At 38.4% G+C, this 25,604-nt stretch overlaps 1 pseudogene; it reads left to right on the top strand.

Moving 5' to 3' along the window:
• The window catches only part of LOC107768002 (wax ester synthase/diacylglycerol acyltransferase 6-like), a 31,410-nt pseudogene that overhangs the window by 5,400 nt on the left and 406 nt on the right, over window positions 1-25,604 (top strand).

Genomic DNA, 25,604 nt, shown 5'->3' with positions numbered 1-25,604 from the left:
AGTCCCCCCACTTTCCATTTATTCATCAGTTGAATATTTGGGAAGTGGATTTCATTAAAAGAGAATTTTTATCACCATTAATGCTATGACAAAATTGACGCTTCAATTGTCGCTTCCATTTAATGCTCCGTACACGTGTCATTTTTCCATTGGTTTTGCAGTTTTACAGCCCTTTTCAAGGCTTTTCACGCCTCCACTATTCACGAAGTGCCAGTTATCATTATTATGGTCCTTTCATCACTGCACTTTTACCTTTGGTGGTGGCTTATTAATATAAATATAACTTCTTTCCTTGTCTTTTACCACATAAAGCTTATTGAACACTTAATTCCTCAAATCTCAGTTCACTTCTTCCTCACATTATTCTTCTTCGCCATGTCTTCACCAAATCCTAACCCTAGGAGAGTTCCATTGTTGATACCTTCCCTAATGCACCCATTAGACATAGAAGGGGAGGTAGACTTCGTAGCTTAGGGTCTACTCGCGGTGGTGGCTCGTCTATACCTTCTCCTAGTTCTGGTCCTTCTTCTTGAACCAGAGGTTCCCTTTCTCACAAATCTTCTTCTAGGGATAAAGAACCTTCTGAACCATTACGTGAGCCTTTAGTAGAGGAGATGGTCCCTACAGAACTATCTTTTTACCATGATAGGGAATCTCTTAGAAACCAGATTTCTGCTTTAGATCGTTTTGATGCTTACCCCACTCAAATTACAGAAGTTTTGACTCCTGTAGTTCGCAAAGACTGCCATTGGAGTAATGATTTTCCCATTGTTATCCCTAATCCAAATCAGAGAATTACTTCTTACTTGACTGGGTTCTCTTTTGTTTATACATACCCTTTCACTTAAGGGTTCAAAACAGCTATTGACCCAGTCATTCTTGAATTTTGCCGTTTCTTTAATATCTGTTTGGATCAAATTGGCCCAATCATATGGAGGGTTGTTGCCTATTTGTGGCATTTAACCAATATGGCTGACGTTTCCTTTACTTTCCCTCACCTGATTCATCTTTACTCCTCTAGACTTTTTCGTAATGGCGTTTTTACCCTAGTGGCCAGGAGTAATAGGGTTTTGGTGAGCCCTGAAGATGGCAAGGACCGTGGTTGGTATGCCCGGTTTGTTGCTGCCCCCATTGTTGGCTTAGTGGGTGAGGATAACGTTCCCTTCCCTGAGAAGTGGAATTTTGCACATAAGTCTTTTATCTTTCTCGTGCCTTTTTTCTTCAAGTTTATCAACTTCTCTAATTTTGCCCCCTTTTTTTTAGCAACCATGGGAGTCGTGGAGGATATTCCTAATTTCTGTGGTTGGGTAGATAAATTGCTGAAGACCGCACCAATAGATGGTAGGTCTTGGAAAATACTTTCTAACCATTACGGTTGGAAAGTAAAGACTCATGGTAAGAGTTTGTAAAGACTCATGGTAAGAGTTTTTATTTCATCTTTCATGCATATATATATTTTTCTTTATTGCTCTAACTCCCATCCTTCTTTTTATCAGGATTTGCTATTCGAGGAGTTACTGCTGAAGCAGTTGCAACCTCTCGTGTCTATTCGGGAACCCGTATCTCTTTAGAAACAACCCGAGAAATAGTCTTGGGTTCTTCTTCTGCGAAAAGGAAAGCTGTTGAAGAGAAAGACTCTGAATAAGAGGAAGATGGGGGCTCCCTGGTGACGAGACCACGAGCTAGGAGACGCATCGTCTCTGATGACGAAGCTGAAGTTTCCCCTCGTCTTTCTGTTTCTCTTACCAAAATTGTTGAAACCCCAATAATAATTTCTGACGATAACGTCACTCCTCATGATACCCGTGAGTCTATTGATCAACTTTTCATCAGTGGTTTTTGTAGTGGAAGTTTAGGGCCTGTTTTAGATGAAATACCCTTATCTTCTTTTTCAACTCTCGTGCCTGTGATTCCTTCCTTACCAGCCCCAGCTGTTTCTCTTCCTTCTTCTACTGTTTTTACTTCTTCTACCACTCCTCCTTTGACAATTCCCCCTCCTATCATTCATCATTCGGAAGTGGGCTCTTCAAGTAGAAGTGCCACTATGAGGAGGGTAACCATTGAAGTTCCTGCTGATAGCAGCCTTTTGAGGAAGTCAGGTCAGGCAGATGTATGGTTGGAACCTTTAATTGGCCCAATTGAAAAAGCAAAGCTGGAGAGCCATAGTTCCCTGACTCTAATGAACGATATCGTGCACGCTACTTTGAAGGTATTTTCCTTCTCTCCCCTCTTTACTTTGTAATTTTTTTTTTATATTTGGGATTCTTATTTCCCTTCCTTTTTTTTAGGCAAATCTTATCGGCACATAAATGATGAACAAAATCCCCCTCTTGGAGAAGGTAGCACGTGATTCTCAGTTGGAGGCGATCAATTGGAAGAAACAATTTGAGAGTGCACAAATTGATATGGAATATTTACAAGAAAGCAAGAATACCTTAGAGCAGCAGGTGTGGGCTTTAACTTCAGAGTTAGCGGTTGTAAAAGTTTCATCAAGCCAAGCAGAAAAAGACAAAGAACGTCTCGAATCCTCCTTCTCAGAGCAACTATCTAAGGCCAGTGAAGAGAATAGAGAGTTGAAGGCTCTTTTGAGTCAAAGAGAAGTTTGCGCTGGGGAGCTCGTGCAAAGCTTAACTCAAGCACAAGAAGACTTTCGAGTTTCTACTGATAAGGTGCGTGCTTTAGAGAGCTCTCATGCCTTTCTTCAAGCTTCTTATAACTCCGCCTTGGCTGAAAATGAAGAGCTAAATGAGATTGCTGATTGGGAAAAGGATTATGAGATCCTTGAAGAAAAATCTGTTGTTGAGGTAAGTTGGGCATTTTTGAATTCACGTCGTGATACCCTAATTGAAGCTGGCCAAGAAAACTTCAACCTGGAGTCGGAGTTAGCTAAGATCAATGAGACCATTGAAAAAGCTCAGCAAACTCAGGACTTCCCTTCTCCCGTGGTTGAAGCTCCCGTGAATGTTGAAACTGATACAGGTATTCCAACTCTTTCAAGCCCAATCGAGCCTGTTGCTACAAGCCAAGTTGAAACTGTATCTGTTGATGTATCTGCTCAAATTGAGCCCGCTGCTATTGATGCTCCTGCTTCAGTTTCACAAACTTCTCAGTGACCAGTTTTAATCATTTGAATGATTTTGTTTTGTTTTTATTTTGGAAAATTGTAATTAAACCCTTAGCTTCATTTGAGCGTTGGTTTTAGAAAGCAAGTCCCCAAGTCTTTTATGGGACAATTTGTATAAACAATTTCACAGTTTTATGACTAAGTTCGTACTTAATCTTCAGTTTTTAAGTATTAAGAAGTTTTTCATGTTATTATCTTAAACTTCTGTCTGCTTTATTCTTGCCTTTATTTTTATGGACTTATAGAATAATTTGCATTTTTGTTCTTCGAAAATGCTTCTGTTAATCTCATGACTAACTAATTTAAACATGAGTTTTATAAAAGAGGACCCTTTTATATTTCGACACTTAATGAAGAAGACGTCTCAACTTCATAATGGTGTTATCATACGATAAAAGAAATAGGAACACACATGTTTCTTTGACAAGTTTTGAATAATACTTTACATGTATTTGAATTACATCTATAACTTTCTCGTAACTATTTTTCTTGTAACAGATTTTTACAAAAGAAGAATAATAGACACGGGTATTTTTCTTATAACCCGCTTTAGTACATAGCCTTTACCCTAACTATAGTGAGGTTTTTCTTTGGCCTTAGCTCGTGGCTCCATCTCATGACTTTATGACTTTTTCTCTGCACTTGACTCTTTTAGGCTTGATTTTTCCTCAATCTTCTTTGTCATCTTTATACACATGTCTGTATACATTATGTAGTCCCCCAAGTGTTTGAGTGTTGGAGTATGAAGCCTCGAGCACTTGGTAGTTTCTCTCATTTGGTCTTTTTCCTGAAAAGGAAAAACATACGGGACTCGGAGGTGCGATTATAGATGAAGACTGCTTAACCCGTGTTTCTATCAGAATAATTGTAACCCTAGGCCAGGAATTTTAGGTTATTCCGTGTGCCTTACAAGTCGTGACTCCTCATTTAGTACGGGTTAGCTTTTTGCCTATCATCTAAAACTGTTAGTAAAATTTTAACAATTCAAAAATTAAATTTAAAATGGTGATACATGATCGTAGGTATTCCTTAGAAATAGTATCTCTTCAAATAAATATCATTCCAACGTGAAGGTAGTATCTTGCCATCCATTGTCTCCAGTTCATATGCTCCATTTCCTGCAATATCACGAACTCTATAGGGTCCTTCCCATGTTGGACTTAATTTACCTGCGTTAGCTGCCTTTGTAGATTGAAAAACCTTTTTAAGCACGAAGTCCCCCACTTTGAAGAATTTGAGGCGTACTTTTCGGTTGTAATATCGTTCTATGACTTGCTTTTGTGCTGTCATTCTTAATAATGCAGCTTTTCTCCTCCCCTCGAGTAAATCTAGATTGACCCGCATCTCCTCGTCATTAGATTCTTGTGTCGCATGTGTGAACCGTGTACTTGGTTCCCCTATTTCAACGGGAATTAAAGCCTCAGCTCCATAAACCAATGAAAATGGTGTTTCTCTTGTACTTGTTTTTGCAGTTGTGTGATATGCCCATAAAACTCCAGGTAACACTTCAGGTCAGTTACCTTTTGATTCTTATAATCGTTTCTTTAAATTATTGATAATAACCTTGTTCGTTGATTCTGCTTGCCCATTACCCACCGGATGATAAGGTGTTGACGTAATCCTTTTAATTTGCCAACTTTGAAAGAATTCGTGATTTGAGCTCCAATAAATTGAGGGCCATTATCACACACGATCTCCTTTGGTACACCGAATCGGCATATGATATTCCGCCAAATAAAATATTTGAATTCCTTTTCTCGCACCTGTTTAATTGCTCCTGCCTCCACCCATTTAGTAAAATAATTAGTGAGTACGAGCAGAAACTTTACCTGTCCTTTTGCTTGTGGTAATGGACCCACAATATCCATTCCCCATTTCATAAATGACCATGGCGCAATGACCGGATGTAATAACTCCGCAGGTCTATGCATATTGTTACCGTACCTTTGACATTTATCACATTTGGCCATGAAACTTTTTGCTTCTTCTTCCATTTTAGGCCAGTAATAACCTGCCCTAATTAAGGTTCTTACCAATGACCTTCCTCCTGCGTGATTCCTGCAATGTCCCTCGTGTATTTGTTTCATTACATACTCCGTTTGTGAAGGTCCGAGGCATCTTACTAAGGGACCATCGAACATTTTACGATATAAATTGTCTTGCTTTAAGCAGTGCCGAGCAGCCTTCTTTCGAAGCGCATGAGCTTTTTTCTTATCATCAGGGACGGTACCATACTGCAAAAAAGCAACAATCTCGTTCCTCCAATCCCAAGTTAAATTATTAAAATTTACCTCATTCTTATCAGGATCGAGAACTGAATGAAATAAATGTATAACTGAGGCGTTTGCATCGCTTGCCACATCAGCTGCAGATGCGAGATTAGCTAGGGCATCCGCTTCAACATTTTCATCCCGTGGTATTTGTATAACTTTCCATGTTTGAAATTGCTTTATCAATTCCCCTACCTTTTCTAAGTATTGTTGCATCCTTGCTTCCCTAGCTGTATAAGTCCCCAACATTTGATTAACCATGAGTGTCCAATCACTCTTGATTATAATCTGATTTATGCCAAGCTCTCGTGCCAATTCTAGACCTGCAATCACAGCCTCATACTCCACTTCATTGTTAGTTTTGGAGTGACATTTAATAGCTTGTCGAATGGTTTCACCCGTAGGTGGTACCAAGACAATCCCTAAACCTGCACCTTTTACATTAGATGAGCCATTAGTGAATAAAGTCCAAGTTCCCGGGTTAGCTCCATTGAATACCTGTAATTCTTTTTCTGCTTCTAATTGCATCCCCTGGCTAAAATCAGCCATGAAATCAGCTAATACTTGTGATTTTATAGCAGTTCTAGGTTGGTATGTGATTTCGTATTCACTTAACTCTATTTCCCACTTAGCTAACCTACCTAATAACCCATGCTTATGTAATATATTACGTAAAGGGTAGGCAGTTACTACAACGATAGGATGACACTGAAAGTAAGGTCTTAACTTTCTAGATGCCATGATAATGCAAGTGGAAGTTTTTCTAACTGAGGATACCGCGTCTCCGTATCTAACAAAGATTTACTAACATAATAGATAGGGGATTGTTTACCTTGTTCTTCTCGGACCAAAACAGCGCTTACCGCAACTTCTGAAACAACAAGGTAAATGAGTAGTCTTTCCCCAGCCTTTGGTTTTGCCAGCAAATGTGGATTTGATAAGTACGTTTTCAAATTCCTGAGTGCCTGTTGACATTCCTCATTCCATTCAAAATGATTCTGCTTCTTAAGGGCTGAGAAGAATTTAAAACACTTCTCTGATGATTTAGAAATAAATCTTCCCAAGGCTGCAATTCTCCCTGTTAATCTTTGAACTTATTTCTTGTTTGAAAGTATATCAGGGATTTCTTCAATGGCCTTAATCTGTGCAGAATTTACTTCAATACCACGGTTAGAAACAAGAAAACCCAAAACCTTACCTGATGCAACGCCAAATGCACATTTTTCGGGATTTAACTTCATATTAAATTTGCTCAAAATTAAAAATGTGCCACATAAGTTTGATATGTGATCTTTTGAATACTGAGTTTTAACAAGCATATCATCTATATATACCTCCATGGTCTTTCCTAAATGCTCTTGAAACATTTTGGTAACTAACCTCTGATACGTTGCACCTACATTCTTTAGACCAAAGAGCATTACTTTATAACAGTAAGTCCCCCTGTCTGTTATGAATGAAGTTTTTTCTTCATCTCCCGGATCCATTTTAATCTGATTATTACCTGATTATGCATCTAAAAAACTTAATAGTTCGTGATCTGCAATTGCATCAATCAATTGATCTATGTGTGGCAGTGGAAAAGAATTTTTAGGGCAAGCTTTATTAAGATCTGTGTAATCTACACAAACCTGCCACTTACCATTCTTCTTTGGAACTACAACGGTGTTAGCTAACCAGTTAGGATACTTTACATCACGAATGGAACCAATTTTTAGCAATTTTTGGACTTCTACTTGAATCATCTGATTCTTGAAAGTTCCTTGCTTTCTTTTCTTTTGCTTGATAGGAGGGTATGATGGATCTTCATTTAGTTTATGAGTCATCACCTCCGGTGGTATTCCTGTCATGTCAGAGTAGGACCAAGCAAAGCAGTCCACTTTAGTTTTCAAAAATTCAATTAACTTACCTCTCATACCTTGGCTAAGATTGGCTCCAACATAAACTTTTTTATCAGGTCATTAAGCAAATAACACAACATGTTCTAATTCTTCTATTGTTGTTTTGATATTTTCATTCTCTTTTGGTTCTTGAATGGTATCAGGCCTTGAATCTACATCTGTTTGCCCTTGTTCAGTTGAGGTTTGTGTTGTGGTGCCCTCAACTGTCTTCTGTGATTGCTATTTACCTTCATTTCTCGTGCTTGTATCTGCAACAGAGTTGATAGCCCTGGCTGTATGCTGATCTCCACAAATTTGACAGATTCCCCATGGCAATGGAAATTTAATAACTTGATGCAAGGTTGAAGGAACAAAATCCATTTCTTGGATCCATGGTCTCCCAAGAATCATGTTGTAAGTCATCTCCATATCTACCACCTGGAACTTCGTATCCTTGTCGACTCCTTCAGTGAATGTGGTAAGTGTTACCTCTCCTTTCGTGAGGACAATAGAATTATCAAATCCAGATAGAGTATGTGTCTTTGGTATCACTTTATCTTCAGCTTGCATCTCACGTAATACTCTTGACAAAATAATGTTCACGGAACTACCTGGATCAATCAAAACTCATTTCACATTAGTATCATGTACAATGAAAGATATTACCAGTGCGTTGTTATGAGGGGTTAATATGCCATATGCATCTGCATCATTGAATGTAATGTTGTCTTCCTCTAAAACATGCCGCACCTATTTCCCTTGGGTAATTGTTACTTTGGAAATTTTGTTAGCTGCAGTATATGATATACCATTGAAGTCTTCACCCCCACTTATAACGTTGACAGTTCTTTTGGGAGAAGGTGGTTTTGGAGGCTCCTGCTTGTTCTTCATGTAAACTTGCTTGCCTTTCTCACTGAACAACTCAGTAATATATCCTTGTTTAAATAAATGATCAACTTCACTTTGTAAAAATCTACAATCTGTTGTTTTACGTCCGTGGTCATTATGAAACTCGCACCAATGGTCAGGGTTACGCCTGTTTGGATTCGATCTCATTTCCTTTGGCCATCGAACCTTATCTCCCATGCTTCTCAAAACAGCTACGAGCTCGGAGGTGCTGACATTGAAGTTGTAACCACCGAATCTCGCTTTTAAATTTCTATCATCATCTCGTGACTCATAGTTGTTTAGCTCGTTCCTGAATCTTGATGAAGAACCTGATTCTCTATTTCTTGATCTGTGATCGTACCTTTGATTATCCTGCTTTAACCGTGAGTCCTTTCCCGCAGGTCCCATGTAAGGCTCGTACCTGTTTTTACCGGATCTTTTTTTGGTCTCCGCACGTCTCGAACTTACCTTTTCTTCTTTTTGAAATCGTGGAACAATATCTTCCTCAATCCTCAGCTTCGTGCTATACCTGTTATAAAGATCATTCCACGTTGTAGTCGGGAATTCTCGAAGGTTTTCCTTGAGTCTCCTCGTAGCTTCCGAGCTTTTTCCATTCAAATTACTTGTGAAAGCTATAGCTGCCCAGTTGTTAGGTACACGTGGCAATGTTATTCTTTCACGTTGAAATCTGTCCATGAATTCTCTAAGCAGTTCTGAGTCCTCTTGCTTGATTTTAAAAATATCCTCCATTCTTCTCTCTACTTTTTGAGCTCCCGAGTGTGCTTTGATGAAAGAATCTGCAAGTTCAGCAAAAGAATTTATAGAATTTTCGGGTAAAAGAGAATACCATGTTAGCGCTTCTTTGGTGAGCGTTTCACCAAATTTTTTAACTAATACTGATTCAATCTCCTGCTTAGTCAAATCGTTGCCTTTTACGCCGGTTGTGAATGCAGTCACATGATCTCGTGGGTCTGTTGTTCCATCATATTTTGGAATTGGGAGTGGAGCAGCACTTGGCTTCCAAGATTGTTGCAAATATCTATCCATATCTACCCATTTGATTATGGGCGGTACCCCGGGTATCTGCTCTATGCGCTCACTTTGCTCCTTGAGTTGTTTCTGCAAGGTTAGTACTAAATTTTGTAAATCAGAATTAATTATTTTACCTGGTTCTTTCTCCTATGATTCACTGGGAGTTCCTCTGCTGCCTGAGTTAACAAGCCCGGAACGAGGGTTTTCTAGAGTGTTATTATTTGGAGTAGGTGTGGGTGTTGCAACAGGTAACTGGTTAACAAGTGCCTCAACAACTTTGTTGACCTGAGCAGCAATTAATTTCTGCAACGCTTCATCAACAGCTTCAGCATTTTCAAATTGAGCACACTCGTTTATTTGAGACCCATCAAGAGTACCCTCACGAGATTGCTGTGGAGAGTCTCGTGGAGTGGGAACTTGACTGTTAATATTATGTGGATCTCCCTAATTTTGTTGGTTCTCTTGGTTTCCTTGAGTGTTGTCATTGTTGTTCGACATAATTGATACAACAAGGAAAGTTAAGTAAAAAGAAAATAGATTATCAGTTTTCCGGTAACGGAACCAATTTGTTTAACCAAAAAATGGATTTTTAGTCAAAGCTAGAATTTAGAAGAACACAGGTTACTGATAATCAAAAGAATGTATAAAAGGAAGCAATTTAGGTAGCAAGAGAGTAATCAAGAGAAAAACAAGTAAACCAAAGTTTATACCAATAGTATTTTGTGTCCTTACAATTGATCAGATATCTCTCTTTAATAGATATCTTAGAGATATACGTTTTGCCCAAATCATAATGAGACTATTATGAGTAATTAAAGACATTGAATGCTACGTTACATAATCATTACATTCAATACAAATTCTCTAACGTATTCCACATGTAATGCCTATTAAATGTCGTATCTGCACTCTTTTCTATTGCCAGATTCATTCCTTTTGATTCTCGGACATAAATGACTTAGATAGATACGGGCGTTGGGTTATTTGTATAACTGTCTGTGCCTCTTCCTCTGTCATTTGCTCGTATCTGTTGCAACTCGTACCTCTTGGCTAGTTGCAATTCTTTGACCATTTGACCAATCTACGTATTTCGACACGACACCTTTATATTTAAATACAATTTTTCCCAATACAATAGGGTTACAGGTTTCAATTTTCAATTGATTAGTTGGTTAATTGTTCTTAGTAGGAACAGTAGTCAGCTATGACATAATCGTGTAAAAGGATTGTTATACTATTAGATTATTCCAAAATAATTACTTGTAACACTTCACAACCTTTAATTTAGCGACTCTCTTCTCTATTGACAAGAAAAGCTATAACCTTCATGAACATAATTGATTTATGATAAATCTAGTTCTAATATGCAAATGTTTGATTTCTTACTACTGTAGACTATCAACGATGTCCTCTTTGGAATCATATCCCGTGCCTGTGGGCTCTCTAGGTACCTGGATCTGCGTTCTCCCAAAGGTACAACTCCATTATTACATCATAATTAGGGTATACAATCCAATTAATGCTTATGATATAAATTTATCTGTAATTATTTTATAAAAACTAATATGAGTGTGTAAATATTTTTTTGCTTCATCCATTCTTAATTAGAAATTAACTCTAAATAATAACCTTATTTATTTGCAGCTCTATCAGAAGGGCTTCAGATCACTGGAGTCGCGTTAGTGAATTTAAGGAAACAAACTGGATCAGAGGTATATATATATATATATAATGCTTTTTCCCAAATATTATAATTACCAGATGTAGCAACAAGAAATTTACATCATTTTACCGTACCATATTTTCATGTGTTAATTAACTAGATATTATTTACATCGAACATTTTTTCAGGACTTTGCTCAGTTGATGAACAGCAAATCGAGAGCAAGGTGGGGTAACAAATTTGGCATGCTTCTGTTACCAGTTCATTATCACAAAGGTGGAAGTGATCCATTGCAGTTTGTAAGGAGAGCTAAAGCAATGATTGACAAGAAAAAAATTATCACTAGAGGGACCTTTTTCCTACAAAATTGGAGAAACCGTTATGTCTTATTTTGGAGCTAAGGTAAGCTTCTTAGACTCTACTTAATTAGAGGTGGCAAACGGACAGGTTCGTGACAAATTTGGACCAGTTAAAACTGGTCAAATTAAAAAAAATAATGACCCAACATGTTAAACATTTGTTTAGGTAAAAATTGTTGAATAATGAGTCATAATCCAATAGTTGAATTCCGATTAGCTTCAGTTCTTTCATATTTACATTTTTCCGATTTCCAAATTTGATTGTGTATGTATTGGTTGCATTTTGATGCGTCAGGTTAACACTATTTTGACCCAAAAGTTTGCTGAGTCATTTTGGGTACAATTGGTAGAATCAAGTCAACCAACATGTCATGGTTTAAACTTGGCGAGTTACTAAAAATATATGTTGATTTTGTCACCTCTAATGTCTCTCTACTTATGGCTGCAATTTTTGAATTGTCATTACTTATTCAACTGTTCTACGTTTTCGATGTGCAGCTAGCTAGCTTGCTCAACTACAGAATTATTAGTAATACAACTTTTAAAATCTCAAACGTGATCGGTCCTAGAGAGGATATCACATTCGTAGGGAACCATATATCTGTTTAACCAAAAAGTGGAATTTCAGTCAAAGCTTTAATTTAGAAGAACACGGGTTACTGATAATCAAAACTGAATAAAGGAAAGTGATTTTGCTAACAATAAGATAGACAGAAGAAAACAAAGTAAACCAGTATATTCAGATGATCTTTCGTGTCCTTACAAATGATCCATTCTCTCCTTTTTATAACTATCTTAAAGATATACGTTTTGCCTTTGTTATAATTAGGCCATTATAGACAATTAAAGGCATTAAATGCTACGTTACATAATCATTGAAATTTATTATAGATTCTATAACATTTTTAGTATTTACTGCTTATGTAATACTGTATATGTACTCACTTATGCTGTCAGATTCATTCTCCTTGATTTTTTAGTATAAATAGGTATGAGCGTTGAGTCTTTTGAATAGCTGCTTATGCCTCTACTTGTACCTTCTGCTCGTATCTATTGCAACTCGTGCCTCTTTGTCAATCATCACTCTTTGACCAACCTTCGTGTCATGACACATCATCCTCCAATCACTTCAATATGTAAATTCGATTTTTCCAATACAGATAGTCCTCCCACTTACCATTTATTCATCAATTGAATATTTGGGAAGTGAATTTTATTAAAGCGGGAATGTTGCCGCTATTAATGCTACGGTAAAATCGACGCTTCATTTGTCACTTCCATTTAATGCTTATCACATGTGGCACCCTTTTATTGGTTCTGCAACTTTACAGCACTTTTTAGGGCTTTTTTACGGCTTCACTAATCACGAAGCGACGGTTCTCATTATGACCTTTCCATCATTGCACTTTTTCCTTTGACGGTTGCTTCCAAGTATAAACATAGTTTTCATCTTTATCCTTATCACATAAAGTTCTCTGAATATTCAATTCTTGAATTTTTATTTGCTTCTTCCTTATACTATCATGTCTTCACCAAACTCTAACCCTAGAAGAGTCCCCATAGTTGATAACTGCCCTCTTGCCCCTAGTAGGAGTAGAAGAGGAGGTAGACTTCGTAATTTAGGGTCTTCTTCTGTACGTGGTTCTTCTCTTCCTTCATCTAGTTCCAGTCCTTCCTTTAGAACCAGAGGTTCTTTCTCACAAAGATCTTCTTCCAGGGGTAAGGAACCCGCTAAACCTGTTCGTGAACCTACAGTAGAAGAAATAGTTCCTGTGGAACTATCTTTCTACAATGATAGGGAGTCCCGTAGGAATCAAGTATCCTCTTTAGATCGTGCTGATATCTATCCAACTCAGATCACAGAGGGTCTGATTTCTTTAGTTCGTAAAGACTGTCATTGGAGTCATGACTTTCCTATAATAATTCCCAACGCGAATCAAAGAATCACCTCTTATTTAATTGGATTTTCCTTTGTTTATACATATCCTTTCACATTAGGATTCAAACCTGCTATTGATCCTGTTATTCTCGAATTCTGTCGTCTTTTCGATGTTTGCTTAAGTCAAATTGGCCCTATAGTGTGGAGGGTTGTTGCTTGTTTGAGGCATTTGACAAACATGGCCGGTATGCCTTTCACTTTTGCTCATTTAATTCACCTTTACTCTCCCAGACTTTTCCGCCAAGGCATTTTTACTTTAGTAGCAAGGAGAAAAAGGGTTCTGGTTAGTTCAGAGGATGACAAAGACCGTGGCTGGTACGCCATGTTTGTTGTTGCCCCCACCATTGGTTTAGTGGGTGATAAAAATGTCCCCTTCCCCGAGAAGTGGAATTTTGCACGTGAGTTTTCTTTTTTAATAACTTTCTCGTACCTTTTTCTTCAATTTTGATGATCTCTATTCTCATTTTCCTTTTTCTTTTTAGCAACCATGGGAATTGTTGAAGAAATTCAAAATTTTCGTGGTTGGGTAGGAAGGTTACTGAATATAGCCCCAATGGAGGGTAGATCTTGGAAGCATCTTTCCCAACGATTTGGTTCGAAAGTGAAAACTCATGGTAAGAGTTTTTTTTTATTTAACTCTTTATTGTTTTTCCCAGAACTTATTTTAATCCTTATTTTTATCAGAATTTGTTGTTCGACATTTCTTTGGAAAGAGCCCAAGAGATAATCTTGGGTTCTTCATCGAAAAGGAAAGCTGCTAGTGACCAAGATTCTGAAGAAGAGGAAGATGGGGGTTCTTTGGTAAAAAGTCCACGAGCTCGTAGGCGAATCATTTCTGATGATGAAGCATCCCCCTCGTTCTATTCCTCTTACCGAGTTTATTGAAGCCCCAGTGATGATTTCTGATGATGAAGTCCCCGTTGCTGCTCATGATTCAGTTGAACAACTTTTTAACCGCGGGTTTGATGGTGAAAATTTAGGTTCGATTTCTGATGAAGCACCTTTTGCTTTTTTTCTACTCCCGTTCCTGTGATTCCTCCTTTGTCGGTCGTGGCTATTACCGTTCCTCCCCAGGCTATTATGACTGCTTCCACAGTTCCTCCCTCGACTACTCCTCCTTCAACTGCTCCTTACACAGAGGTTGGTTCTTCAAGTAGGAGTGATGTTATGAGGCGAGTTACCATTGAAGTCCCCGCCGAGGGTAACCTTTTAAGGAAATCATGTCAAGCTGACGTGTGGATAAAACCTTTGATTGGTCCAGTTGAGAGAGCTAAGCTTGATAGCCATAGTTTTGTGACCTTGATGAATGATATAGTGCATGCTTCTTTAAAGGTATTCCTTTTTCAAGCTTTACTTTGTCATTTTTCTATCTTCAGGATTCTCATTTTTTCCCCTGTCTTTTTTCTAGGTCAATCTAATTGGCACGGAGATGATGAAAAGGGTTACCCTCTCAGAGCAATTAGTGTGTGACTACCAAGTGGAGGTGGATAATTGGAAGGAACAGTGTGAAAGTCTTCAGATCGACATGGAAACTTTAGAAGAAAGTAAAAGTACCTTAGAGCAGCAGGTACGGTCTTTGACTTCAGAGTTGGCAGTTGAAAAAGCTTGTTCAAATCAAGAAAGGAAGGAAAAGGCTCATCTGGAAACCTCTTTTCCGAGCAATTGTCCAAGGCAAGTGAAGAAATTAGAGAGTTGAGAGATCTCTTGAGTGAAAAAGAAGCATATGTTGGTGAACTCGTGCAGAATTGACTCAAACTCAAGAAGACCTCCGGGTATCTTCTGATAAGGTTTGCTTTTTAGAGAGTTCCCACGCTTCTCTTCAAAGTTCTTATGAATTTGCCTTGGCTGAAAATGAAAATTTAAGAAATGAAATTGCTAATTGGGAAAGAGATTACGAGATCCTTGAAGATAAAATTGCTATTGAAGTGAGTTGGGAGTTTTTAAATTCTCGCCATGATACCCTCGTTGAAGTTAGCCAGGAGAATTTTAACTTGGAATCTGAGTTAGCCAAGATCAAAGAGACTATTGAGAAGACTCAGCAGAACCAAAAATTTTCTTCTCCCGTGGCTGAAGTTTCTGAAAATCTTGAAGATAATATGGGTATCCCCACTCCTTCAAGTCAAGTTGAGCCCGTTGCTGCTGATGACCATGCTTCAGTCCCTTCATCTTCTCAGTGAAAAGTTTATGTTGTTTGAACTCCTTTGTTTTTTTCTTTTTGGTGGTATGTGATTGTGACCCTTAAACTTTTTAAGGGTTTGTTGAAAACGTTAAGTCCCCAGTCCTTTTATGGGGCACTTTGTATAAACAACTTTTCGTTTATGACTAAGTTCATACTTAGTCTAAACTCTTTAATATTAAGAAGTTCCCGCTGCTGTTTGAACTTCTGGTTTGTTTATTCTTGCCTTTATTTTTAAGGACTTATTGAATAACTTGCATTTTTATTCTTAAAAATACTTCTGTTAACTTCATGAATACTTGAATTAATCATGAATTTTATAAAAGAGGGCCCTTTTATATTCGACACTTAATGAAGAAGACGTCTCAACTTTATAATGGTGTTAATATGTGATAAAAGAAAAAAGAATACACATGTTTTTTGGAATAACTTCGACAAGTTTTTATTTGAACTTTGTCAAGTTTTAAATAACACTTTACATGTATTTGAATTACTTCTATAACTTTCTCGCAACTGTTTCTTTATAACGGATTTCAAAAAAAGAAAATGAATACAAGGTTTTTACTTATAACCCATTTCAGTATATTGCCTTTACCCTAACTATAATAAGGTTCTTCTTTGGCTTTAGCTCGTGACTTTTCTCTCACTCAATGAGTAAACTTCTCAGGCTTGAACTTTGATTATTTCCCAATCTTCTTTGCCTTCTTTATACACCTATATTATATAGTCCCCCAAGTGTTTGAGCATTGAAGTATGAAGTCTCGAGCACTTGATTGTTCCTCTCATTTGGTCCTTTTCCTGAAAAGGAAAAACACACGGGACTTGGAGGTGCGATTATAGATGAAGACTTCTTAATCCGTCTGAATTTCTATCAGAATAGTTGTAACCTTAGACCGGGAATTTTAATTTATTCCATGTGCCTTTTAGGTCGTTATTCATCATTTAGTACGGGCTAGCTTTTTTGCCTATCATCTAAAATCGTTAGTAAAATTTTAACAATTCAAAAATAAAATTTTAAAATATGGATACCTGACCGTGGGTATTCCTTAGATATAATATCTCTTCAGGTGAACGACATTCCAGTGCGAAGGTAGTATCTTGCCATCTATCGTTTCCAGCTCGTATGCTCCTTTTATACAATACCATGAATCCTGTAGGGTCCTTCCCAGGTTGGACTCAATTTTTCCGCATTGGCTGCCTTCGTATATTGAAAAACCTTTTTGAGCACGAAGTCCCCAATCTTGAAGAATCTTAGGCGTGCTTTTCGATTGTAGTATTGTTCTATGACCTGCTTTTGTGCTGCCATTCTTATTAATGTAGCTTCTCTTTTTCCTTCAAGTAGATCAAGATTTGTGCGCATTTCTTCGCCATTAGACTCTTCTGATGCTTGTGTAAACCTTGTGCTTGGCTCTCCTATTGTAACGACCCGACCGGTCGTTTTGACCTTTTAAACTTTGATCGCCAGTTCTCGGGCATGACTTGCCTTGTATGATATATTATGACTAATGTAAATCGTTGATTTTGGTTTTCATAGAAATTGGTATGAATTTGAAAGAACAGTCTCAATTGAAAGCTTTGAATTTGAAAGGTTTGACCAAGAGTTGACTTATTTGTATATGAGCTCGGATAGGAATTTTTATGATTTGGTTAGCTTTGTTGGGTGATTTATGACATAGGAGCGTGATCGGAATTGGTTTTGGAGGTCCAGTGTAGAATTAGGCTTGAATTAGCGAAGTTAGTATTTTGGCGAATTCCGATTGATAGGTGAGATTTCAATTCGAGGGTCAGAATGGAATTCCGAGAGTTTTTGTAGCTTTGTTATGTCATTTGTGATGTGTGTGCAAAATTTCAGGTCATTCGGATGTGGTTTGGTTGGGTTTTCGATCGAAAGCGTATTTCAGAAGTTTTTAGAAAACTTAGGTTTGAATTCGATGAGTTTTGGATAATTTGATGTTGTTTGAGGTGTTTTGATGATTGTAACACGTTTGAATGAGGCTTTAGGATGTGTTGGTGACTTTGGTTGAGGTCCCGGGAGCCTCGGGTGGTCAATCGGACCATTTTCTAAGTTGAAAAGTTGCAGATTTTGGGAGTTTAGGAGTTGCAGAAAACAACCCTTCGCGTTCGCGTAGAAGGGATTTGGGAGGCAGGAATTTAAGCCTTCGCGTTCACGGAAGGCTAAGAGTTGGTGCTTCGCGTTGCATGAGTATGCTTGCGTTCGCGTATAAGGAAATGGGGTCCAAGAGCAATTGTTCTTCGCATTCGCGTGTGATGGAACGCGTTCGCGTAAGTGTAAAGCTTGAAGCATCGCGTTCGCGGAGGGTGAGTCGCGTTCGCGGAGGGTGAGTCGCGTTCGCGTAAGGTTAATTTTGGCTAATTTAAAAATGTGCTTCGCATTCGCGAGGCTGAGGTCGCGAATGCGATGAAGAGATATCAGAACTGGGCAGAAAGTTTATTAAACATTTCATCCGCGATTTTGGGTCTATTTTCACCCATAGCTACTCGTTTTTGAAGATTTTTGAAGGATATTAATGAGGGATTCAAGAGAAATCGATTGGAGGTAAGAATTTCGAACCTAAAACTTGTTTTTATTGTGAAATCCAACTAGAAATTCATGGAAATTAAGCCTAAAATTGAAGAAACTAGGGCTTGAGAAATTGGACTTTTGAATTGGGATTTGAAGGACCATTTGAGGTTGGATTTGAGGACTTTCGATATGTATGAACTCGTGGGGAGATGAGGAATCTAATGATGTAAAAATTTCTGAGTTTCGAGAAGTGGGCCCGGGGCTCAGGTTTTGCTAATTTTGGAATTTTTTATATTTTTCGATTGTTTTCGCTTGGGCTTTGCTCCCTTAGCATATTGTGATGTATTCGTTCTGATTTTGGATAGATTCGACGCGCGTGGAGGTCAATTTGAATGGCAAAGGCGTCGCGAGCTAGAGATTTCGCTAGTTCGAGGTGAGTAATGATTATAAATGATATCCTGAGGGTTTGAAACCCCGGATTGCACATCGTAGTGCTGTATTGAGGTGAGACATGCGCTGGATGACGAGCGTGGGGTCTTTTGCTATTGGGTATTGTGACTTGGTCCGTCCCGATTGATGATTTTACCGCGTATTTGACTGAAACTTATTTGCGATCATTATGTTTTGGGCTGAGTGCCATATTTGGGCTTCGTGCCAGCTGTTTGAACCCTTCGGGGACTGTTGTTGATATTTCCTCGCTGTTTTGATTTTATATTTGAATTCAGTCATGTATTTTCCATTGTTTTCAAAACTCAGCCAAGTTTATTTCGCTTTAACACTTGAAACGATATTTCCAATAATATTTTTGGGCTGAGCATCATGTTTTACTGCTGCCCGAGGGGCTTATGTGATTTTTGACTGAGTAAGGTCGGGGGCCTGTATTGTGACGATACTTTTGGATCGGGCTGCACGCCGCATCAGAGAGATACTGATTGATTATGAGGTCGAGGGCCTGAGATATGTACGACACGAGGTGGCTTGTGATTTCTATGAGGTCGAAGGCCTAGATTTGATGCCACGAGACGGTTTGATATTGCGCTTGGGCTGTAAGGGGCCCCTCCTGGAGTCTGCACACCCCCAGTGAGCGCCGTCGACGAAATATATGGATCGGGCTGCACGCCGCAGCGGTGCTGGTACTGTTCTATGTGTTTACTTTATTTCATTTGTCTGCCATTATTTGTTATTTGTGCTACTTCATGTGATCTAATTGCCTGGCATTATCTATTAATTGAGTGTTGTGCCCGAGGGGCGGATTTCTATGCTTATCTGCACTATTTGTTTGCATTAATTTGTGCAACCGTTGAGAAAGTCAGATTCAAAAGAGGTTTAAACTGAGCTAAGATGTTTTTCCTAAAGATTTCACAACTTCACTCCTTTTCTCAAAGGGTTTTGTACTGCTCTATACATCATGATGATTTGTTTTACGTGATTTCTTACTGCTCAGTTATTATTTACCTTTATTACTCACTGAGTCGGAGTACTCACATTAGTCTTTGTACCTTGTGTGCAGATGCAGGTATTTATACACCCGGTAGCGGGTTTTGGTTGATCAGATGCAGAGTTTTCGGAGTTTAGCAAGGTGGCTGCCGGCGTTTGCAGCACCGTTTTTCTCCTTTTTGTTCATTATTCCTGTTTTGTATAATTTAGACCTTGTAGTTGTATTTACACCTTAATAGATGCTCATAACTTGTGACACCCCGGTTTGGGCTGTGTGTGGGTTGTATTCCGCACTTAATAAAGAAATCTTTGTTTAGACTGTGGTTATTTAATTATGCTAACACTGTGTATCAATATTTAACTATTCTGAAAAGGAAAAATGGGTTGGTTGGCTGGCCTTGTCTTCACGAGAGGCGCCATCACGACCGGATCGGGGTTTGGGTCGTGGCACCTATCTCAACTGGAATTAAAGCTTCAGCTCCATAAACCAATAAAAATGGTGTTTCTCCCGTACTTGTTTTTGTTATTGTGTGGTATGCCCATAAAACACCAGGTAACAATTCTGGCCAATTACCTTTGGATTCCTCCAAACGCTTCTTTAAATTGTTGATAATGACTTTGTTTGTTGACTCAGCTTGTCCATTACCCACCGGATGATAAGGAGTGGATGCAATCCTTTTGATCTGCCAACTTTGAAAAAACTCTGTAATTTGTGCGCCTATAATTTGAGGGCCATTATCACACACTATTTTCTTTGGAACACCGAATCGACATATGATATTTCGCCAAATGAAATCTCTAACTTCTTTTTCTCGCACCTGTTTGAATGCTCCTGCTTCCACCCATTTAGTAAAATAGTCAGTAAGTACAAGCAAGAATTTTACCTGTCCTTTTGCTTGTGGTAGTGGACCAACGATGTCCATCCTCCATTTCATAAATGGTCACGGTGCAATGACCAGATGTAACAACTCCGCAGGTCTATGCATGTTATTACCGTATCTTTGGCACTTATCACATTTAGCCACAAAATTTTCCGGTTCTTCTTCCATTTTAGGCCAGTAATAACCTGCCCTAATCATGGTTCTTACCAGTGATCTTCCTCTGCGTGATTTCCACAATGCCCCTCGTGTATTTCTCTCATTACATATTCTGTCTGTGAAGGCCCGAGGCACCTTGCTAAGGGACCACTGAACATTTTTCGATAAAGATTGTCTTGCTTTAAACAATATCGAGCAGCCTTTTTCTGAAACGCGTGAGCTTTTTTCTTATCTTCAGGGACGGTTCCATACTGCAAAAAAGCAACAATCTCATTCCTCCAATCCCAGGTTAAGTTATTGAAATTTACCTCATTTTTGTCTGGATCGAGCACTGAATGAAACAGATGAATTACGAAAGCATTTTCATTACTTGCCGCGTCTGCTGCAGATGCGAGATTAGCTAGGGTGTCCGCCTCGACATTTTCATCTCTTGATATTTTCATAACTTTCCAAGTTTGGAATTGTCTGATCAGATCTCGTACCTTCTCTAAGTACTGCTGCATCCGTGCTTCCCTGGCCATATAAGTCCCCAGCATTTGATTAACTACGAGCTGCGAATCGCTTTTGATCATAATTTAATTAATGCCGATTCTTGTGCTAGTCCTAAACCTGCAATCACAACTTCATACTCTGCCTCATTGTTAGTTATAGAATGACATTTAATGGCTTGTCGAATGGTTTCACCCGTAGGTGGTACCAAAACAATTCCCAAGCGTGCACCATTTACATTAGATGAACCATCAGTAAATAAGGTCTAAATTCTCGGATTAGATCCGTTGAACACTTGTAATTCTTTTTATGCTTCCAATTGCATTACTTGGATAAAATCAGTCACAAAATCTACTAACACTTGAGATTTTATCGCGGTTCTAGGCTGGTATGCGATGTCATATTCACTTAATTCTATAACCCATTTGGCTAACCTACCTGACAACTCATGCTTATGTAATATATTGTGTAATGGATAAGCAGTTACTACAGCGATAGGATGACAATAAAAATAACGCCTTAATTTTCTAGATGTCATGATTAATGCAAGTGCTAGATTTTCTAACTGAGGATACCGCGTCTCCGTATCAAATAATGATTTGCTAACATAATAGATCGGAGATTGTTTACCTTGGTCTTCACGGACTAAACAGCACTTACCGCTACTTCTGAGACAATAAGGTAGATGAGAAATCTTTCCCCAACCTTTGGTTTTGTGAATAATGATTTGACAGGTATGTCTTCAAATTTTTGAGTGTTTGCTGACATTCCTCAGACCATTCGAATTGATCTTGCTTTTTAAGAGCTGAGAAGAACTTAAAGCACTTTTCTAATGATTTAGAAATGAATCTCCCCAAGGCTGCAATTCTTCCTGTCAACCTCTACACTTCTTTTTTACTTATAAGCATGTCAGGAATTACTTCAATGACCTTAATCTGTGCGGGATTCACTTCAATACCATGGTTAGAAATAAGAAAACCCAAAACCTTACCTGATGCAACACCGAATGCACATTTCTCCAGATTTAATTTCATATTTAATTCTCTCAAGATCTGAAACGTATCAGACAAGTGCGATATATGATCCCGTGAATGATGAGTTTTAACGAGCATGTCATCTATGTAGACCTCCATTGTTCAAGAACATTTTGGTCACTAGTCTTTGATATGTTGCACCAGTATTTTTGAGACCAAAAGACATTACTTTATAACAGTAAGTCCTGTTGTCCATTATAAATGAAGTTTTTTATTTATCTATTGGATCCATTTTGATCTGATAGTATCCTGAATACGCATCTAAAAAGCTTAACAATTCATGTCTTGCAGTAGCATCAATTAGTTGGTCTATATGTGGTAATGGAAAAGAATTTTTAGGACAAGCTTTGTTAAGGTCTGTGTAATCCACACAAACTCGCCACTTACCATTCTTCTTTGGTACCACAACAGTATTGGCTAACCAATTGGGATACTTTACCTCACGGATAGACCCAATATTTAGTAATTTTTGAACCTCATCTTGAATTACCTGATTTTTGAATGTTCTTTGCTTTCTCTTCTTTTGTTTGACAGGGGGATATGATGGGTCTTCATTTAATTTGTGAGTCATTACCTCTGGTGGTATTCCTGTCATATCAGAGTAGGACCAAGCAAAACAATCCACGTTAGTTTTTAAAAATTCAATCAACTTACCTTTCATGTCTTGGCTTAGATTGGCCCCTACGTAGACTTTCCTTTCAGGCCATTGTGCAAATAATATTACAGCTTCCAGTTCTTCAATCGTTGTTTTGATATTTTCATTTTCCTCTGGTTCTTGAATGGCATCTGGCCTCGAGTCCACATCGGTTCGTCCTTGTTCAGTTGGGGTTTGTGTTGTGGTACCCTCAACTGGATTCTGTAATTGCTATTTTTCTTCGTTTCCCGTACTTGAATCTGCTACAGCGTTGATGCTCCTGGATGTATGTTGATCCCCACAGATTTGACATATTCCCCATAGTGATGTAAATTTAATAACTTGGTGCAAGGTTGACAGAACGACATCCATCTCGTGGATCCATGGTCTCCCAAAGATCATATTGTAAGCCATCTCCATATCTACCACCTAAAACTTTGTATCCTTGACAACTCCTTCTGCGAATGTTGTAAGTATTACCTCCCTTTTCGTCACTACACTGGAATTGTCAAATCCAGACAAAGTATGCGCCTTTGGTATTAATTTATCTTCGGCTTTCATCTCACATAGTACTCTTAGCAAAATAATGTTCACGGAACTACCTGGATCAATCAAAACTCATTTCACATTAGTATCTTGTACAAGTAGAGATATTACTAGTGCATCGTTATATGGGGATAATACGCCATCTGCATCTGCATCATCAAACGTAATGTTTTCTTCCTCTAAAACATGTCACACCCACTTCCCGTGGGTAATTGTGACTTTGGAAACTTTATTGGCTATTGTGTACGTCACACCATTGATGTCTTCACCTCCACTTATCACATTAACGGTCCTTTTGGGAGAAGGTGGTTTTGGGGGTTCCTACCTATTCTTCATATATGCTTGCTTACCTCTCTCACTGAATAATTCAGTGAGATACCCTTGCTTTAATAGATGATCAACTTCACCTTGCAGCAATCTACAGTCTATCGTTTTATGCCCATGATCGTTGTGAAATTCGCACCAGTGATCAGGGTTGCACCTGTTTGAATTCGATCTCATTTCTTTTGGCCATCGTACCTTATCACCCATGCTTCTTAAAATAGCTACGAGCTCGGACGTGCTTACATTAAAATTATAACCGCCAAACCATGCTTTCAAATTTCTATCATCATCCTGTGACTCTCGCACGTTTCGATCTTTCCCAAATCTTGATGACGAGCCCGACCCTCTATTCCTCGACCTATGATTGTACCTTGGATTGTCCTGTTTTGACCGTGAATCTTTTCCTACGGGACCCGTATATGGTTCGTACCTATTTTTACTGAACCTTTTTTCGATTTTCGCCCGTCTCGAACTCACATTTTCTTCTTTATGAGATCGTGAGATAATATCCTCTTTTATCCTTAGCTTCGTGATGTACCTGTTGTAAGCGTCATTCCACGTTGTTGCTGGAAATTCACGAAGACTTTCCTTGAGTCGCCTCGTGGCTTTAGAGCTTTTTTCATTCAAATTACTAGTGAAGGCTATAGCTGCCCAATTGTCAGGTACGCGCGGTAACGTCATTCTTTCACGCTGGAACCTATCCATGAACTCTCTAAGAAATTCTGAGTCCCCTTGCTTGATTTTGAAAATATCTTCCATCCCTTTTTCGACTTTTTGAGCTCCCGAGTGTGCTTTGATAAATGAATCTGCAAGCCCAGTAAAAGAATTTATGGAATTTTCAGGTAAAAGAGAATACCATGTTAATACTCCCTTAGTGAGTGTTTCACCAAATTGTTTGACCAATATTGATTCAATTTCTTGTTTGGTCAAGTCGTTGCCTTTTACGCCTGTTGTGAATGCAGTCACGTGGTCTCGTGGATCAGTTGTTCCATCGTATTTTGGAATATCGGGCATTTTAAATTTCTTTGAAATTAGGAGGGGAGCAGCACTTGGCTTCCAAGGTTGTTATGAATATTTATCAATATCTATCCCTTTGATTACGGGCGGTACTCCAGGTATTTGCTCTATGCGGTCACTTTGCTCCTTGAGCTGTTTCTGCAATGTTAGTACTAAATTTTGTAAATCTAAATTGACTAAGTTACCTGGTCCTCCTTCTCGTGACTCGCTGGGGATTCCACCACTACCTGAATTAGCAAGCCCAGAACGAGGGTCTCCAAAGTGTTATTATTTGGAGTGGATGTTGGTGGTGCAACGGGTAATTGGCTAACAAAGGCCTCAAGAGCTTTATTGACATGTTGAGCGATTAGCTTTTGCAAAGCTTTGTTGATATCTTCATCATTTTCGAATTGATCATTTCCATTTGCGTGAGATCCATCAGGAGTACCTTCTCGAGATCGTCGAGGGGAGCTTTGTGGAGAAGGGATTGGGATGTGATCATCCTGTGGATTCTCCTGGAGTTGTTGGTTTCCTTGGGTGTTGTCATTGATGTTCGACATAGTTGATGCAACAAAAAAGGTTAGGCTAAGAAAGAGTAGATTATCAGATTCCCGGTAACGGAACCAATTTGTTTAACCAAAAAGTGGAATTTCAATCAAAGCTTTAATTTAGAAGAACACAGGTTACTGATAATCAAAACTGAATAAAGAAAAGTGATTTTGCTAACAATAAGATAGACAGAAGAAAACAAATTAAACCAATATATTCATATGATCTTTCGTGTCCTTACAATGATCCATTCTCTCCTTTTTATAACTATCTTAAAGATATACGTTTTGCATTTGTTATAATTAGGTCATTATAGACAATTAAAGGCATTAAATGCTACGTTACATAATTATTGTAATTTAATACAGATTCTATAACGTTTTTAGTATTTACTGCTTATAAATACTGTATATGTACTCTCTTATGCTGTCAGATTCATTCTCCTTGATTTTTGAGTATAAATAGGTATGAGCGTTGAGTCTTTTGAATAGCTGCTCGTGCCTCTTGTAACTTCTGCTCGTATCTATTGCAACTCGTGCCTCTTTGCCAATCATCACTTTTTGACCAGCCTTCGTGTCATGACACATCATCTTCCAATCACTTCAATATGTAAACTCGATTTTTCCAATACAATATCGTCTGTCAGAGTCAATTCTACCGCCATGCCCCATGTAAGTTTCTGATGCCACTTGTCTGTCTTCAT

Source organism: Nicotiana tabacum, chromosome 7, assembly GCF_000715075.1.
Source record: "Nicotiana tabacum cultivar K326 chromosome 7, ASM71507v2, whole genome shotgun sequence".
NCBI classification, from domain to species: Eukaryota; Viridiplantae; Streptophyta; class Magnoliopsida; order Solanales; family Solanaceae; genus Nicotiana; species Nicotiana tabacum.
Note: the sequence above shows the minus strand (reverse complement) of the source record. Positions and strands in the feature narration are given on the sequence as shown.